Below are 20,078 nucleotides of genomic sequence, written 5' to 3' on the forward strand. Positions count from 1 at the left end.
TTAGGTTGCTTTGTTGTTTTTTTTTTTTTTTAATTTTTTTAACGTTTATTTATTTTTGAGACAGAGAGAGAAAGAGCATGAACAGGGGAGGAGCAGAGAGAGAGGGAGACACAGAATCTGAAACAGGCTCCAGGCTCTGAGCTGTCAGCACAGAGCCTGACGTGGGGCTCGAACTCACGGACCATGAGATCATGGCCTGAGCTGAAGTCGGACACTTAACCGACCAAGCCACCCAGGCGCCCCTAGGTTGCTTTGGATAGTATTGACATTTTAACAATATTCTTCCAATCCATCAAATCCACCAGCACTGAATGTCTTTCTTTTTTTCTTTTTGCATCTTCTTCAATTTTTTCCATCAGTTTCTTATAGTTTTCAAAGTGCAGGCTTCTCATCTCCTCAGTTAAACTTATTTAAACTTATTGTTTTCTTCTCTTTGTGATTGCTCATTATTAGTGTACAGAAATGCTATTGATTTATGTATGTAAGTTGTTTTATTCTGAAGTTTGACTGAATTCATTTATTAGTTCTAACAGGTTTTTAGTGGAGTTTTTAGTGTTTTGTATATATAGTATCATGCCATCTGAAAATAGTGACAGTTTTACTTCTTCCCTTTTTTTTTTTTAGTTTATTTTGAGGGGGGGGGGGGGGGGGGGGAGAGAGAGAGAAAGGAAGGTTGGGATGGGCAGAGAGAAAGATAGGGGGAAAGAGAATCCCAAGCAAGCTCTGCACTGTCAGCACAGAGCTCGACAATTGTGCTCAAACTCACAAACCACAAAATCGTGACCTAAGCTGAAACCAAGAGCTAGACGCTTAACTGACTGAGCCACTCAGGCACCCCTACCTCTTCCTTTGAAATTTGGATGCTTTTTTTTTCTTGCTGAATTGCTAAGCTAAAATTTCCAATACTATGTTGAATAAAAGTGGTGAGAGTGTCTTGTTCCTGATCTTAAAGGAAAAGCTTCAGGCTTTCAGGAGTATGACGATAGTTGGGGATTTGTCACATGTGGCCTTTATGTTGAGGTACGTTCCTTCTGTACTCACTTTGTTGAGAATTTTTATCGTGAATGTTGAAGTGTGTCAAATACTTTGTCTGCATCTACTGAGATAATCATATAATTTTTATCTTTGGTTTTGCTAATGTGCTTTGATTTGTAGGTGTTGAACCTTTCTTGCTTGATCATACTGTGACCCTTTTAATGTATTGTTGAATCTGGTTTGCTAATATTTTGTAGAGGATTTTTGTATCTATGTTCTTCAGGAATATTGGCCTATAATTTTCTTTTCTGTGGTGTCTTTTTCTGGTTTTGATATCAAGGTAATGCTGACCTCAAAGAATGAGTTTAGACGTATTCCTTTCTCTTCAATTTTTTTGGAATAGTTTGAGAAGAGTGGATACTCAATCTTTAAATGTTTGGTAGAATTCACATGTGAAGCTATCTGGTCCTGGACTTTTGGTTTGGGGAGTTTTTAAATTATAGATTCAATTTCATTACTTTTAATCTATTCACATTTTCTGTTTCATCGGGATTCAATCTTAGAATGTTATGTCTTTCTAGGACTTTATCACTTTCTTCTAGGTTTTCTGGTTTGTTAGTGTATAATTGTTTATGGTAGTCTCTTTGATCTCTTTGATCCTTTATATTTCTATATTGTCGGTTGTAACTTTTCCCCTTTCATTTCTGATTTATTTACTTGGCCCTCTGGTGACTTTCGCTAAATGTTATGTTTAGGTTTCTTGCTGTCATTTTTTTGTGTATCTATTGCAGGTTTTTGGTTTGTAGTTACTATAAGGTTCATATATATTAACCAAATATATATCAGCCTATTTTAAACTGATAGTCACTTAAATTCAAATGGTTTCTAAAAGCCCTACATTTTTATCCCTCTACACAAGTTTTATGTTTTTTTACATTGTACTTTATACTTGTTTTTAGTTTGTATATCCCTAACTACTTATTGTAGTTATAGCTGATTTAACTATTTTGTCTTTTTTTTTAATTTTTAATATTTATTTATTTTTGACAGACAGAAACAGAGCATGAATGGGGGAGGGGCCGAGAAAGAGGGAGACACAGAATCTGAAGCAGGCTCCGGGCTCTGAGCTGTCAGCACAGAGCCCGACGCAGGGCTCAAGCTCACAGACCACGAGATCATGACCTGAGCCTAAGTCAGACGCTCAACTGACTGAGCCACCCAGACGCCCCTAACTATTTTGTCTTTTAACCTTCATACTAACTTTTTAAGTGGTTGATCCACTCTCTTTACCATACAGTTGCCTTTACCAGTGATATTTTTTTCTTTTATGTATTTTCTAATTTCTAGTTATGGCCTTTTCTGCTTAAAGAAGATCCTTTAACATTTCTTGTAGGGGCAATTTAGTGGTAATGAATTACTTTAGTTTTTGCTTGTTTGGGAAACTCTATTTCTTGTTCAGTTATGAATTATAAACTTTCCTTCCACTCCCTTCTGGCCTGAAAAGTTTCTACTGAAAAATCAGCTCATAGTCTTAGGGAGGTTCTCTTGCGTGTAACTATTTATTTTTCTCTTGTTGTCTTTAAGATTCTCTCTATATCTTTGCCTTGTGCCATATTAATTATCATATGTCTTGGTGAGCATCTTGTTTGGGACTCTCTGCGGTTCCTGGACTTGGATGTCTGTTTTCTTCCATCGGTTGGGAAAATTTTCAGCCATTATATTCTCAAATAAGTTTTTTTGTCCTTTCTCTCTCTCTTCTCCTGGGGCGCCTATAATGGGAGTTAAGTATGCTTGATTTCTAGAGGTCCTTTAACCTATTTTTGTGTTTTAAATTTGTTGTTGTTCTAATTGGGTGATTTACACTATTCTATGCTCCCTATCGCTGATCCATCCTTATGTATCATCTAATGCTTGTATTCCCTGTAGTGTATTTTTCATTTCAGGTATTTTATTCTTTAGCTCTGGTTCTATCGTGTATGTTCCAACTCTGTGTGGCAGTTGTTACTGTGTTTCTTCATTCTTCTTTTGAGTTCGTGAGGTATCGTTATGACCATTACTTTGAACTCTTCATCAGGCAAATTTCTTACCTCAGTTTTGTTAGTTTTTTAGTTTTTTTTTTTTTCCTTAATGGGGTTTTAGTTTGTGTTTCTTTTGGAACACATTCCTCTGTCTCCTCATTTTGTTTGACTTTCTGTGTATGTTGCTGTGAATTACTTCTGCTGGGCTTCATGGGGGTAGCCTTGGATAGGAGTATTTTCTGCATAGACTTCTTGTGCCTAGCAGCTTTGACAGGTATCTGGCTGCAGGTGGAGAGGGCACAGACCTGGGCAGAGCATCCTAGGTTGCATTGTGTCTGGGCCAACTTTGTCTGGGACTGGAGTGGGAGAGTTCTCAAGAGTACCCCAAATAGGGCCATGCTGTCAAAGGATAGATGGGGCTGAAGCAGGTGCACACCAGCCATTCCTGGGGTGTATTGCATCAAGGCTGCCATGGTGGGACAGTAGGAGCTGGTGCATAGGCTGTCCCAGGGTCCTGGGCTATGTTGTACTGGGGCCACATTTGTGGGGCATTTGGAGGTGAAGTGAGCATGGGCCAACGTATCCCAAAGCACTCTGCACTGAGGCCACCCAGTGGGACAGCTGGCATTGAAGTAGGCATGGGCTGGGGTGCCCTGTGGTGCTTCATGCTGAGTCCGTCCTAGAGGGGTGGCTGGAGCTGGAGGGTGTGGGGGCCAGAGGTTTCCCAAGGCCACCTTGGAGTCATCCCTACTCTTTTATGTTTTACCCTGGCTTTCAGGGACAGCGAGCATGGCAAATCTCTTTTTTAAATTCCTTGCCCTAAGATTTCTAGCTTAGATTCTACTGTGGGAGAGCCCTGTCATATCTTGAAGACAGTTGGAGCAGCATCTTTTTACTGCTCTGGAGACAAGAGTGGTATGTGGCTTTGGAAGATAACAGAGGTGAAAGAGGAAAGAAGACTTGTATCTGGGAAAATCCCTCTGTTCACTTCCTAGATTACTGGTTTTATTATAAGACAGTGTAAGTCAGAAACGGTCAGGAAAAAAGAGATGCATAGGGCATTGTAAGTGGGAAATAGTAGCTCATATGGGGTCTTTATTTTGTAGGCCCGATTCATAACATCATTGGCCTTTGGTGACCCCAAGTAATAATTTGACAATATATACTTTTTTTTTTCAAGCACATGCGCATTGTTTATGAAAACTGAATATATAGTAGGCCTGGAAGCAAGTCTCCAAAATATCAGAAAGATCATACCTTCTTTCAGCTCTCTGACCACAATGCAACTAGATTAGAAATTGATAATAAAAATACTTGAGAAAGATTATACCTCCATATTTAAAATCTTTTTCCAAATAAATACAGGTCCAAGAAAAAAAATCATAGTGGGAAATAGAAAGTAATGAGTGGTTAGGAATAAACTGTATATCAAAATATGGAGAATGAAGCTAAAATGCTACCATGTTGGGGGCCACCAAGATGACCTTCAGTTTCAGTAATTAGGAAGAGTTACAGGACTTAGCATATAGTTGTGCTTATGGCTATGATTTGTTATAACAAACCGTACCAAGTATAATCGGCAAAGTTGGGGCAAGAGATATCAAGAGCAAGTTTCCAAGGATGTGTTCACAGTGGAATCACGCAGAACATGCTTAACGTTCTTTTGACTATACATATAAAATGTTGACCATCAGAGAATCTCATTAGAGACCCAGTAATCAGGGTTTTTATTGTGAACTAGTTACATAGGTACCCCTTGCCTGGCAGGTACCCAAATGATGAAAGCCAATGTTCAGAATAAGCCATATTGTTTGTACAGTTTAGGCACAGTGAGCCACTCATCAGTTAGTGGTGGGAACACTCTCAAAATCCAAGTTCTTCTACACTAGTCAAGGCCCAGACTTGTAAGTTTTTCAAAAGATAACACACAGGCTTGTTATGGTATCCCTTTTCTGCATTTATTTAAAGAGAACATGTGGGAAAATATATCACCTTATTAAATGCTTGTGTTAAAAGTCATCCAAAAGAAGAAATAAGAATAGTGGCAGAATTTACCTCAGAAAAATACATGAAATAAAACAATAAAAAAGAGAGTAATAAAATGGCAGAATTATAAAAAATCAACTAAGCTAAAATTTGATTCCATGAAAAGAGTGTAAGAGAAAAATTAACTGGAAAGAATTTAAAAAAAGGTGGTGGGGAGAATAAACAAACACTAATAAAAATGAAAGTGAAATGTTACTACGGACAGGATACTTAAAGGATAATAAATCTATAAAAATAATTTTATGTGAGTAAATGTGATAGAATAGAATTTTCTTGGTCTTCCTATCAAAAGATCTACGTCTGTTGTCCTTAATTCTGGATAGACTCTATGATAATTTGACCAACTGAATTGGAGAATGATAGTGTTCTCCTTTTCTCAGACTCAGACTGTAGGAGACTGGCAGCTTCCATTTGCTGTCTCTTGGAACAGTCATGCCTGGAACCAATCCATTTTGCTTTATTAAATCCAAACAATTCTGTGAGATGTCCACATGGAGAATAAGGGAGGCATCAGTCCAAGAGCCCCGGCTCAGGCCCCAGCAGAGAGCTTAGTAGCCGTGTGAGTGGGCCATCTTGGAAGCAAACCATTTAGCTTCAGTTAGCCTCCCCAGTTAATGCCGTGTGGACAAGCCATCCAACTAAACCCTACCCAAATTGCAGATTAGTGAGCACAATAAATTATTGTGTTGTTTTAATCCACTAGGTTTGGAGATATTTTGTTTCACAGCAGTTATGGAAGAGTACAGAACTTGATGAAATTGACAATTACATAGAAAAATAGAATTTTCCAAAATTTACTCAAGATAACATAGAAAGCCAGAATAGTCCCAATGTTATTAAAGAAATCATATCAAAAGTTAAAATTTTCCCATAAAGAACAAATAAAATCCTGATAGTTATATATATGCCTTCTACCAAACAGTGGACAATTGATTCTTATTTTATACAAACTCTCCTAGAGAATAGAAAAAGGAGATTTTTTGTTACTTATGTCGGTCTGACTTTGAAACTGAGCCAAACTCACTATGAAAAACAAAAATCAGAGACCAATGCCACTCATTGTCATGATCATAGATATATTTCCAAGGAAAATATGTGTAAACCAACTAATAAAATGTATTAAAATGTTAGTAAACCACAACCAAGTTTCATTTATCCCAGAAATGAAGAATAGTGCAGATAAAGCCTAGAAATATAATTCACATATTAATATATATTAAAGTGAAAAAGTCAACTTGGTTGATCTCAGGCAAAACAAAAATAAAAACAACCCTGAAAATTATTCAGCATCTATTAAAAAACAAAAAGCAAACAAATAAAAGGCCCAGAAAACCAGGCAAAGAAAGAATTTCTTTAACTTGAGAAAGGCTATTTATAAGATAACAATTTTATGATTTGTTTTAAGTTTTAAATTTAATGTTTAAATTTTAACATTTATTTAAATGTAATTGGTGCATTTGGGATCAAATTTTATAGTTTTCCAAATATTTTTCCTGTTCTCCAATTCCACTCATGAATGATTTCCTCCATTAATTTGAAATTCCATCTTTATCATTTATGAAGTCTCCATGATTTGCATATTTTTCTGGCACTTTCTAAATGTTTAAACTTACTGTTTGTTTTAACAGTTTGTTTTAAAAGGTCTTAGAAATATACTTCCAAAATTCTTCTTCATTTTTAAGGGTAATTTCATTACGAACTTTAGAATTAATTTGCCAAGTTCAACAAAAATAAAACTACCTTTATTGTTATTGGGGTTGTAATACATTTATAGAGTAAAATGGGGAAAATTGATACTTTTATGGTATTGAGTCTTCCTATCAAGAAATACGGCATGCTGTTTCATTTAGTTTTTTATTCCTCAGGAGAAATGTAAAATTTTCTTCATACAAGCATGTCTCATCTTATTGTGCTTTGCTGCATGTTGCAGATAATATTGTGTGTGTGTGTGTGTGTGTTGTTTTTCAAATTGAAGGTTTGTGACAGCCCTGTTTAGCAAGTTTATTGGTACCATTTTACCATCAGCGTGTGCTTATTCCATGTCTCAGAGTCACATTTTAGTAATTCTCTCAATGTTTTAAACTTTTTTATCATATTTGTTATGGTGATCTTTGATCTAGTGATTTTTAATGCTAGTATTATAATTGTTTTGGGACACCATAAACCATGCTTATGTAAGACAGCAAACTTTTGATAAGTGTGTGTTTGGACTGTTTTTTCAACAAGCTGTTATTCTCCTTTTCCCTTTCCTCAGTCCTCCCTATTCCCTGAGACACAACACTATTAAAATTAGGCCAGGGGCGCCTGGGTGGCGCAGTCGGTTAAGCTTCTGACTTCAGCCAGGTCACGATCTCGCGGTCCATGAGTTCGAGCCCCGCGTCGGGCTCTGGGCTGATGGCTCAGAGCCTGGAGCCTGTTTCCGATTCTGTGTCTCCCTCTCTCTCTGCCCCTCCCCCATTCATGCTCTGTCTCTCTCTGTCCCAAAAATAAATAAACGTTGAAAAAAAAAATTAAAAAAAAATTAGGCCAATTAATAACCCTACAATGCCATCTAGGTGTTCAAGTAAAAGGAGAGTGTAACATCTCTCACTTTAAATCAAGTTAGAAATGATTAAGTTTAGTTAGGAAGCCATGTCAAAAGCTGAGATAAGCCAAAAGCTAGGCCTCTTGACCGAACAGTTAACCAAGTTGTGAATACAAGGGAAAAAGTTCTTAAAGGAAATTTAAAGTGCTACTCCAATGAACACATAAATATTTCAAACAAACAAACACTCTTATTGCTGATATGGAAAAAGTGTTGGTGGTCTGAATAGAAGATCAAATCAGCCACAACATTCCTGTAAGCCAAGCCTAATCCACAGCAAGACCCTAACTCTCCTCAGTTCTTTGAAAGCTTAGAGAAATGTGGAAACTGCAGAAGAAAAGTTTGAAGCTACAAGAGGTTGGTTCATGAGGATTAAGGAAAGAAGCTGTCTCCACACAGAAAAGTGCAAAGTGAAGCAGCAGGTGGTGATGTACAAGCTACAGCAAGTTCTCCAGAAAATGTAACTAAAATAATTAAAGAAGGTGGCTTCACTAAACCACAGAATTTCAATGTAGACAAAACAGCCTTCTATTGGAAGAAGATACCATCTAGGACTTGCATAGCTGGAGAAGAAAAGTCAGTGCCTGGCTTCAAAGTTTCAAGGGACAGACTGACTCTTGTTAGGGGCTAATGTAGCTGGGGACTTTAAATTGAAGCCAATGCTCATTTACCATCACAAAAATCTCAGGGCCCTTAAGAATGATGCTAAGTCTGTTTTGCCTCTGTTGTATAGATGGAACAACAAAGCCTGGATGACAGCACATCTGTGTACAATATGGTTTACTAAACATTTTAACCTCAGAGTTGAGACCTATTGCTCAGAAAAAAAGATTCCTTTCAAAGTATTATCATTAATTGACAATGTGCCTGGTCACCCAAGAGCTCTGGTGGAGATGTAAAACAAGACTAACGTTGTTTTCATTCCTGCTAGCACAATATCCATTCCATGGCCCATGGATCAGGGAGTAATTTTGACTTTCAAGTTTTATTAGATAAGAAATACATTTAAAAAAAAATTTTTTTTTCAAACGTTTATTTATTTTTGGGACAGAGAGAGACAGAGCATGAACGGGGGAGAGGCAGAGAACGAGGGAGACACAGAATCGGAAACAGGCTCCAGGCTCTGAGCCATCAGCCCAGAGCCCGACGCGGGGCTCGAACTCGCGGGGCTCGAACTCACGGACCACGAGATCGTGACCTGGCTGAAGTCGGACGCTTAACCGACTGCGCCACCCAGGCGCCCCAAGAAATACATTTTTTTTAAGACTATAGCCATACGGATAATGATTCCTCTGATCTGGGCAAAGTAAATTGAAAACCGGGGAAGAATTCACCACTCTAGATGCTATTAAGAATGTTCATTATTAATGCAAAGAGGCCAAAATATCAGCAGTAACATGAGTTTGGAAGAAGTTAGTTCCAACACTCATGGATGACTTTGTACGGTTCAGGACTTCAGTGGAGGAAGTAACTAAAGTGGTGAAAATAGTGAGATAATTAGAATTAGAGGTGGAGCCTGAAGATGTGACTGAATTACTGCAATTACACGATAGAACTTCAACAGATGAAAAGTTGATTCTTATGCATGAACAAAAAAGTGGTTTCTTGAGATAGAATCTATTTCTGGTGAAGATGGTGTAAAGATTGTTGTAATGACAACAAAAGACTTAGAATATTACATAAACATTCTTAGTTGAGAGAGCAGCACTAGGGTTTGGGAGAATGGACTCCAATTTTGAAAGATGTTCTGTGTGGAAAATGCTGTCCAAAAGCATCACATGCTACAGAGAAATTGTTTGTGAAAGGAAAAGCCCAGTGATGTGGCAAACTTCATTGTTGTCCTATTTTAAGAAATTTTCAGAGTTTTTGGGTAGCTTAATAAAGTTAAGTATCCAACTCTTGATTTCGTCTCGAGTCATGATCTCATGGTGGTGAGATCCAGCCTCGCATTGGGCTCAGTGCTGGGTGTGGAACCCACTTAAGGTTCTCTTTTCTTCTCCCTCTGTCCCTCTCCCCACAAATGTAAAAGAGATTTCCACAGCCACCACAACCTTCGGCAACCACCACCCTGATCAGTCAGCAGCCATCAACATGGAGGCAAGACCCTCTACCAGCAATAAGATTACAATTCACTGAAAGTTCAGATAATGGCTAGCGTTTTTTTTTTTTTTTAAATGAAGGTATATACTTTTTTTTTTTTAGAGGTAATACTATTGAACACTTAATAGAGTACAGTAAACACATAACTTTTATAAGCCCTGGGAAACAAAAGAATCATTTGACTCACTTTATTGCAGTGGTTTAGAACCAAACGCACAATGTCTCTGAAGTATGCCTATATATATGCACCCCCACCCCCTTTTGGGGCCAAATTCTCTGATATCCAATCTGTTTCCAGTTTTTGTTGTCCACTGTACTTAGACTGGTAAAAAAAATGTGTATATATCGTCTAAAATTAAATATATATTTAGATTAAACAGAAGACCTGCATAAATTCTCTCACTAAAACTATATAAATTCATCAATTATTTTTACATTTCCATTTCCATTTTTCTTCTTGAGTATCATTATAGATGGATGGATTTTTCCAAACACAACCTATTCCAGTCAACTAAAATTTTTATTTTCCTTTTGATGCTTATTGTTACAACTGGCCACTGGAAAACCCTTTAGATGTTCCTTTGTGTCTTCAGCACTACCTCAGGCATTTTAAAAGCATCTTTTTTTTCCTAGCAACATTTTCCAGGCCCATCTTGATTTTTCTCCTGCCCCAAATAACAGGGTTGCTTTGAATGAAGTATTATCAGGATTAAAATCTTAGGGCTAGAGGAACAAAACAGCTTAATTCACATGGATATTTTGTAAGTAATAGGACTCCCCTGGTAGAGCACTTAGTGATGAACCATGAAATATCTTCCGTTTTAAAAGTTTTTTCTTTTATTGCAGTCTATTATTACACATAGTTTATCATTGCTAAATCCTAAATACAGTTCTAATATAACAATATATTTATATTCCTATTTATATCTTTAGCTCCTCATCCAAGTTGGAATTATGTTGCCTTCTATATGTTCACCAAGATTTTGCATTACATTGACCACAGTAAGACAATAAAGTGAAATTTAACTACTAAATTTAACTACTGTAAAAAAGAGATACAATTATGTTTTATCCTACTGACATGACTGGATACCTTAAAAACCGAATATTCTAGTAAAGAAAACTGGTAGGTTTAATATGGAAATTTGATTAGGTAGCTAGAAATAAGGTTAATAGGCAGAAATTATTAGCTTCATCTTCACAGGCAGTAACAAGATAGAAATAGAATTGGGAAATAATCCAATTCTTTTTTTAAATATATTTTTATATTAAATATAATTTATTGTCAAATCGGTTTCCATACAACACCCAGTGCTCATCCCAACAGGTGCCCTCCTCAATGCCCATCACCCACTTTTCCCTCTCCCCCACCCCTACATCAGCCCTCAGTTTGTTCTTAGTATTTAAGAGTCTCTTATGGTTTGCCTCCCTTCCTCTATAACTTTTTTTCCCCTTCCCCTACCCCATGGTCTTCTGTTAAGTTTCTCAGGATCCACATATGAATGAAAATACATGGTATCTGTCTTTCTCTGCCTGACTTATTTCACTTAGCATAACACTCTCCAGTTCCATCCACGTTGCTACAAAAGGCCGTATTTCAGTCTTTCTCATTGCCAAGTAGTATTCCATTGTGTATATAAACCATAATTTCTTTATCCATTCGTCAGTTGATGGACATTTAGGCTCTTTCCATAATTTGGCTATTGTTGAAAGTGCTGCTATAAACATTGGGGTACAAGTGCCCCTATGCATCAGCACTCCTGTATCCCTTGGGTACATTCCTAGCAGTGCTACTGCTGGGTCATAGGGTAGATCTATCTTTACTTTTTTGAGAAACCTCTACACTGTTTTCCAGAGCAGCTGCACCGGTTCGCACTCCCACCAACAGTGCGAGAGGGTTCCCGTTTCTCCACATCCTCTCTGGCATCTATAGTCTCCTGATTTGTTCATTTTAGCCACTCTGAGTGGTATGAGGTGGTAACTCAGTGTGGTTTTGATTTGTAGTTCTGTGATGAGGAGTGACATTGAGCATCTTTTCATGTGCCTGTTGGCCATCTGGATGTCTTCTTTAGAGAAGTGTCTATTGATGTCTTCTGCCCATTTCTTCAGTAGATTATTTGCTTTTCGGGTGTGGAGTTTTGGTGAGTTCTTTATAGATTTTGGATACTAGCCCTTTGTCCAGAATGTTATTTGCAAATATCTTTTCCCATTCCATCGGTTGCCTTTTAGTTTTATTGACTGTTTCCTTTGCATTGCACAAGCTTTTTATCCTGATGAGGTCCCAGTAGTTCATTTTTGCTTTTAATTCCCTTGCTTTTGTAGAGGTGTCCAGTAAGAAATTGCTGCGGCTGAGGTCAGAGAGGTTTATTCCTGCTTTCTCCTCTAGGGTTTTGATGGATTCCTGTCTCACATCCAGGCCCTTCATCCATTTTGAGTTTCTTTTTGTGAGTGGGGTAAGAAAGTGGTCTAGTTTCATTCTTCTGCATGTTGCTGTCCAGCTCCCAGCACCATTTGTTAAAGAGACTCTCTTTTTTCCATTGGATACTCTTTCCTGCTTTGTCAAAGATTAGTTGGCCATACATTTGTGGGTCCAATTCTGGGGTTTCTATTCTATTCCATTGGTATATGTGTCTGGTTTTTGTGCCAATGCTATGTTGTCTTGATGATTACAGCTTTGTAGTAGAGGCTAATGTCTGGGATTGTGATGCATCCCGCTTTGGTTTTCTTCTTCACTATTACTTTGGCTATTCAGGGTCTTTTGTGGTTCCATACAAATTTTAGGATTGCTCGCCCTGGCTTTGAGAAGAATGCTGGTGCAATTTTGACTGGGAATGCATTGAATGTGTAGATTGCTTTGGGTAGTATTGACACTTTAACAATATTTATTCTTCCAATCCATGAGCATGGAATGTTTTTCCATTTCTTTATATCTTCTTCAATTTCCTTCATAAGCTTTCTATAGTTTTCAGCATACAGATCTTTTACATCTTTGGTCAGGTTTATTCCAAGGTATTTCATGATTCTTGGTGCAATTGTGAATGGGATCAGTTTCTTTATTTCTCTTTCTGTTGCTTCACTATTGGTGTATAGAAATGCAACGGACTTCTGTACATTAATTTTGTGTCCTGCGACTTTGCTGAATTCATGCATCAGTTCTAGCAGACTTTTGGTGGAATCTGTTGGGTTTTCCACGTAGAGTATCATGTCATCTGCATAAAGTGAAAGTTTGACTTTATCTTTGCCTATTTTGATGCCTTTGATTTCCTTTTGTTGTCTGATTGTTGATGCTAGAACTTCCAACACTATGTTTAACAACGGCAGTGAGAGTGGGCATCCCTGTCGTATTCCTGATCTCAGGGGGAAAGCTCTGAGTTTTTCCCCATTGAGGATGATATTAGGTGTGGGCTTTCCGTAAATGGCTTTTATGATGTTTAAGTATGTTCCTTCTATCCCGACTTTCTCGAGGGTTTTTATTAAGAAAGGGTGCTGAATTTTGTCAAATGCTTTTTCTGCATCTATTGACAGGATCATATGGTTCTTTTCTTGTATTAATGTGATGTATCACATTGATTGATTTGTGAATATTGAGCCAGCCCTGTAGCCCAGGAATGAATCCCACTTGACCATGGTGAATAATTCTCTTTATATGCTGTTGAATTCAATGTGCCAGTATCTTGTTGAGAATTTTTGCATCCATATTCATCGGGGATATTGGCCTATAATTCTCTTTTTTTTGCTGAGTCTCTGTGTGGTTTGGAATCAAAGTAATGCTGACTTTATAGAATGAGTCTGGAAGTTTTCCTTCCCTTTCTATTTTTTGGAACAGCTTGAGAAGGATAGGTATTATCTCTGCTTTAAATGTCTGGTAGAATTCCCCAGGGAAGCCATCTGGTCCTGGACTTTTCTTTGTTGGGAATTTTTGATAACTGATACAATTTCTTTGCGGTTACGGGTCGGTTCAAGTTTTCTATTTCTTCCTTTTTGAGTTTTGGAAGTGTGTGCATGCTTAGAAATTTGTCCATTTCTTCCAGGTTGTCCATTTTGTTGGCATATAGTTTTTCAAAGTATTCCCTGACAATTGCTTGTATTTATGAGGGATGGAATTGTAATTCCACTCTCATTCATGATTTTATCTAGTTGGGTCATCTCCCTTTTCTTTTTGAGAAGCCTGGCTAGTGGTTTATCAATTTTGTTTATTTTTTCAAGAAACCAACTCTTGGTTTCATTGTAATGCTCTACTGTTTTTTTAGATTCTATATTGTTTATTTTTGCTCTGATCTTTATTATTTATCTTCTGCTGGGTTTGGGGTGTCTTTTTGCTGTTCTGGTTCTATTTCCTTTAGGTGTGCTGTTAGATTTTGTATTTGGGATTTTTCTTATTTCTTTAGACTTGCTTGGATTGCAATGTATCTTTCTCTCAGGACTGCCTTCACTGCATCCCAAAGCATTTGGATTGTTGTATTTTAATTTTCATTTGTTTCCATGTATTTATTAATTTCTTCTTTAATTGCCTGGTTGACCCATTCATTCTTCAGTAGGGTATTCTTCAACCTCCATGCTTTTGGATGTTTTCCAGACTTTTTCCTGTGGTTGATTTCAAGCTTCATAGCATTGTGACCTAAAAGTGTGCATGGTATGATCTCAATTCTTTTATACTTATTGAGGGCTGTTTTGTGACCCAGTATGTGTTCTATCTTGTAGAATGTTCCATGTGCCCTTGTGAAGAAAGTATATTCTGTTGCTTTGGCATGCAGAGTTCTAAATATATATGTCAAGTCCATCTGATCCAATGTATCATTCAGGGCCCTTGTTTCTTTATTGATTCTGTGTCAAGGTGATCTATCCATTGCTATAAGTTGGGTATTAAAGTCCCCTGAAATTACCACAGTCTTATCAATAAGGTTGCTTATGTTTGTGACTAATTGTTTTATATGTTTGTGGGCTCCCATATTTGGCACATAGACATTTGTAATTATTAGCTCTTCCTGATGCAAAGACCCTGTAATTATTATATAATGCCCTTCTTCATCTCTTGTTACAGCCTTTAAGTGAAAGTCTAATTTGTCCGATATAAGTATGGTACTCCAGCTTTCTTTTGATTTCCAGTAGCATGATAGTTCTCCATCCCCTCACTTTCAATCTGAAGGTGTCCTGCAGTCTAAAATGCATCTCTTGTAGATAGAAAATAGATGGTCTTGTTTTCTTATCCATTCTGACACCCTATGTCTTTTGGTTGGAGCATTTAGTCCATTTACATTCAGTGTTATTATTGAAAGATATGGGTTTAGAGTCATTGTGATGTCTGTAGGTTTCATGCTTGTAGTGATGTCTCTGGTACTTTGTGGTCCTTGCAACATTTCACTCATAGAATCACCCTTAGGATTTCTTGTAGGGCTGGTTTAGTGGTGATGAACTCCTTCAGTTCTTTTTTTTGTTTGTTTGTTTGGGAAAACCTTTATCTTTCCTTCTATTCTGAATGACAGACTTGTTGGATAAAGGATTCTTGGCTGCATATTTTTTCTGTTCATCACATTGAAGACTTCTGCCATTCTTTTCTGGCCTGCCAAGTTTCAGTAGATAGGTCTGCTACTACCCTTATGTGTCTACCTTTGTAAGTCAGGGCCTGTTATCCCTAGCTCTTTCAGAATTCTCTCTTTATCCTTGTATTTTGCCAGTTTCACTATGCTATCTCATGCAGAAGACCGATTCAAGTTACGTCTGAAGGGAGTTCTCTGTGCCTCTTGGATTCAATGCCTGTTTCCTTCCCCAGATCAGGGAAGTTCTATGCTATGATTTGTTCAAGTACACCTTCAGCCCCTTTCTCTCTTCTTCTTCTGGTATTCCTATGATACAGACATTGTTCCATTTGTTTGCATCACTTAGTTCTCTATTTCTCCCCTTATACTCCTGGATTTTTTAATCTTTTTCGCAGCTTCCTGTTTTTCCATAACTTTATCTTCTAATTCACCTATTCTCTCTTCTGCCTCTTCAATCCATGCTATGGCCACCTCCATTCTATTTTGCACCTCATTTATAACATTCTTTAGTTCCTTATGACTATTTTTTAGTCTTTGATCTCTGTAGCAATAGATTCTCTGCTGTCCTCTATGCTTTTTTCAAGCCCAGCAATTAATTTTATGACTATTATTCTAAATTCTTGTTCCGTTACATTGCTTAAATAATTTTTGATCAATTTGTTCGCTGTCGCTACTTCCTGGAGTTTGTTTTGAGGAAAATTCTTCTGTTTTGTCATTTTGGGTAGTCCTGCAGTAGTTCCAAACTGCAGGGCACTTCCCCTGTGCTGTCCGCAGTAACTTGTGTTGGTGGGCGGGTCTGCAGTCAGACCCGATGTCTGTCTCCAGCCTGCCACTGGGGCCACAGTCAGACTGGTGTGTACCTTATCTTCCCCTCTCCCAGGGGCAGGACTCACTATAGAGTGGTGTGGCCCCTGTCTGGGCTGCTTGCCCACTGCCAGACTTGTGGTGCTGCTTTGATGGGATCTGGTCAAGGGTGTATTAGCAGGGGTGGATCTGCAAGGTGCACAGGGGTGGGAGGGGTGGGCTTAGCTCACTTTGCCATTGGTGGGGCCCTGCAGCACAGGGAGGGAGGCAGGCCTGTGGGAGGGATGGATCCACAGAAGCATAGCGTTGGGTATTTGCGCAGTGCAAGCAAGTTTGGTGATGAGAACTGGCTCCCTTTGGTATGTCGGCTGGAGGGATGGGAGAGGGGATGGTGCTTGCCATCAGGGCCTTTGTTCCCCCGCCGAGCTGAGCTCCATTTTCTGGGGCTCAACAACTCTCCCTCCCGGTGTCCTCTCGCCCTCCCCACCATCTGAGAGCAGAGCCGTTGACTTTTCACATTCCAGATGATAAGTCCCACTGGCTGTCAGAAGTCATGGAGTCCAGCTCCTCCGCTTTTGCAGGCCAGACTTGAGGGGCTCTGCCTTGCCAGGCGGGCTGCCCCTCCACTGCCCCGGCTCCCTCCCACCAGTCCCTGTAGCACACACCACCTCTGGGCCCTTCCTACCCTCTTCCATGGGCCTCTTGTCTATGCTTGGCTCCAGAGAGTCCATTCCGCTAGTCTTCTCATGGTTTTCTGGGTTATTTAGGCTGATGTGGGTGGTATCTAAGCGACCAGCAGGATGAGGTGAGCCCAGTGTCCTCCTACACTGCCATCTTCCCCAGTTATCTAATCTGGATCTGAATATTTCTAACAGTAGTTTAGGGGCTCCTAGGGAGTCCACAGTTCTAATAGTGGAAGAGTATAAGATGTCAGCATCTGCTTTTTCTATTCTCTTATCAGCGTCTAGTTTGCCCAGGATTGCTCTTATCTTTATTGATCTTTGACTTATTAATTAGTTCAGTTCCCACCTTCCTTTGCATTCATTATATGATTAGTGGCCTGATAAGGTGATAAATGGTCTGCTCAAGATATTAAAACAAGGTGATATTGGACCCAGCATGTTGTTCATAAGCATTTCTGGTCCTAGAACAACTAGAGTCTGAGCACAGACCCTCCTTCCTGTCTTCTTTGCCTCTCAGCCTTGAGCCAACACTAAACTTTATTCTACCTATCCAGCCTCTTGGTAACTCATTTCAGATGTGTCTTCTCTCTGTCACTGGTCCCTGACTTGTTCCAATTGGTCCATGCTTTCCACTATCACCACTCTGCCCACCTCAATTCTAGCATAACTGAGTCTTTTAATTGAATAATCGATGATCTACATCAGTGTCTGTGGTTAGCATAAACTGGAATAATTTAGGCAGAGATAGGAAGTGGTAGGGAGTTCTAATGTAGTGTTAATTAATCTTTGATATGGAGCCATGCTTCATATTTGTCTGATCTGTAGTTCTAATTCAAGTGATGACTTGTAGGCTCTTGTTAAGTTGATCTATAATTTTCAGACTTTCTCTGAGTCACAGAATATTCCTATAGGCAGCCATTCATATGAGAAATCCCCACGTCAGAACTCCTGAACCCAGAGACCACTAACTTAACCACCTGTACCATCACATGGCAGTGTGGTTCAACTCAGAGTAGTAAAATTCTGTTCTGGTACCTTTCTGATTAGGTTCCAGAAGCCAACCTTTTCTACCTCTTCTCTCACTACCCAACACACACTCACTTTACCTGCTTTGCTTTGCCTTTTCTAGTCTCCTCTAGGTGATGAATTATAGCTTCTAACACACATTAACTTATCAGGAAAATTGTGCTATTTCATATCGAAACTCCATTCTACTTACCCAAACTATGAATGAAGTTGACCACAATCCTAGAAAATCGTGCTTAGTATCTCAGTGTGAGAGAGCAACTCTGTAGAGCAGCAATTGTCAACAGTTGGTGAGGGTAAAATTTTTCCTGGCTATAGTACATATGAGTCAACGGGAAGACATTGATGGATATTGAATTCTTAAGAGACTTGGGTCAAAGCTGAGGAAATGGCCATGTTATAATTAATAATCCCAGAATGGGTCAAAAACAGATAAAGCCAACTATGAATAAGCAATAGAAATTCAGGCTGTGAGATCCAAGGGGGTTATATAAAATACGTGACATTTAGATAGAAAGTCAGAGTCTAAAAGGAAACCAAAATAGTATACTAATGGGGACCATAGCTAATTAACCTGCTGTGGGAAGTAGGATTCTTTCAGAGCCCAATTAGTGGACAGTACAGCAGTTCCAGTGGTCATGGATGGATGTATATGCATGGTACTCAAAAAATATACTAGAAAATGCCAAACTTGCCCACTTAGATGCTGTAAGTTTTGTCTGCTGACCAGCACCTGCCTACCACCTTGGTGGGGGATTCAGTGCCAGGCCCCATATTATGCCTTGCTGTGAATAAACATCTATGTTTTGCCTGTGAATGCTGAGATATGTTTTCAAATATTTCACCTGCAACCTATAGTAAACACTATATTTTCTATACCTCATCACACCTTTCTTTGGTAGAGATGTGTGTATATATCTATATCTATATCTATATATAATAAAAGTAAGTTTCCCAAAACAGTCCTTACCATTTTTACAAGAAATTATTTGATATATCTAATGTTTTTCTTTTTAGATTCTTACTGTGATTTAATAAATGATTTCAATATCCACTAGTGTAAAACATCTGTAATTTTATTTTATTTTTTTAATTTTTTTAACGTTTATTTATTTTTGAGACAGAGAGAGACAGAGCATGAACAGGGGAGGGGCAGAGAGAGAGGGAGACACAGAATCTGAAATGGGCTCCAGGCTCTGAGCTGTCAGCACAGAGCCCGACGTGGGGCTCGAACTCACGGACAGTGAGATCATGACCTGAGCTGAAGTCAGACGCTCAACCGACCAAGCCACCCAGGCACCCCGAAAACATCTGTAATTTTAAAAAACACTGGTGTAGACATGATCTATGAAAGAAATAATTGATAAGCTAGACTTCATTAAAATTAAAATCTTTTCTGTTAAAGATAGTATGAAGAGAATTAGACGACAAGCCATTATCTGGGAGAAAATATTTGTAAAAGATGCATCTGATAAAAGACTGTTTAAAAAGTATACAAAGTATACAAAGAACTCATAAAATTCAACAATAAGAAAATAAACAACCCAACTCAAAGTGGTCCAAAGTCTGAGAGAGTTCACCAAAGAATATGTGCAGATGGCAAATAAGTGTATGAAAAGATGCTCCACATCATATATCATCTGGGAAATGCAAATTAAAACGAGAGAACACTACACATCAACAAAAATGGCCAATTTCTAGAACACTGATAATACCAAATGCTGAAAAGGATAAGAAACAAAAGAAATTCTCCAACGTTGCTAATGGGAATGCAGAATGGCACAGATACTTTGGAAGAGTTTGGCAATTTCTTACAAAAGTAAACGTACTGTTACCATATAATCTAGCAATTGCTTTCCCTGGCATTTACTCAAGAGTTGAACACTTATGTCCACACATACACACACACACAAACTGTAAACAGATGTTTCTAACAGCTTTCTAAATAATTATATAAAGCCACGCAAAGACTTTTTGGGAGAACCTTACATGTATTTTTGGTATGTAAAAGAAGCCAGTCTGAGAAGGCTGCCAACTGCATGATTTCAACTTTTTGATATTTTGGAAAAGGCAAAACTAGGGAGACAAAAAGATCAGTGGTTGCCAGGGATGAGATGAGGGAGAGATGAATAGGCAGACCACAGAGGATTTTTTTTTAGGACAGTGAAAATACTCTTTATGGATATATGGATACTCTATATGGATATAATGATGGACATATGTCATTATACATTTGTCCAAACCCATAGAATGTGTAATACCGAGAGTGAACCTAAGATTAATTATGGACTTTGGATGATTATGG

Source organism: Herpailurus yagouaroundi, unplaced genomic scaffold, assembly GCF_014898765.1.
Source record: "Herpailurus yagouaroundi ecotype Mexico unplaced genomic scaffold, PumYag 141, whole genome shotgun sequence".
In the NCBI taxonomy this organism is placed as follows: domain Eukaryota; kingdom Metazoa; phylum Chordata; class Mammalia; order Carnivora; family Felidae; genus Herpailurus; species Herpailurus yagouaroundi.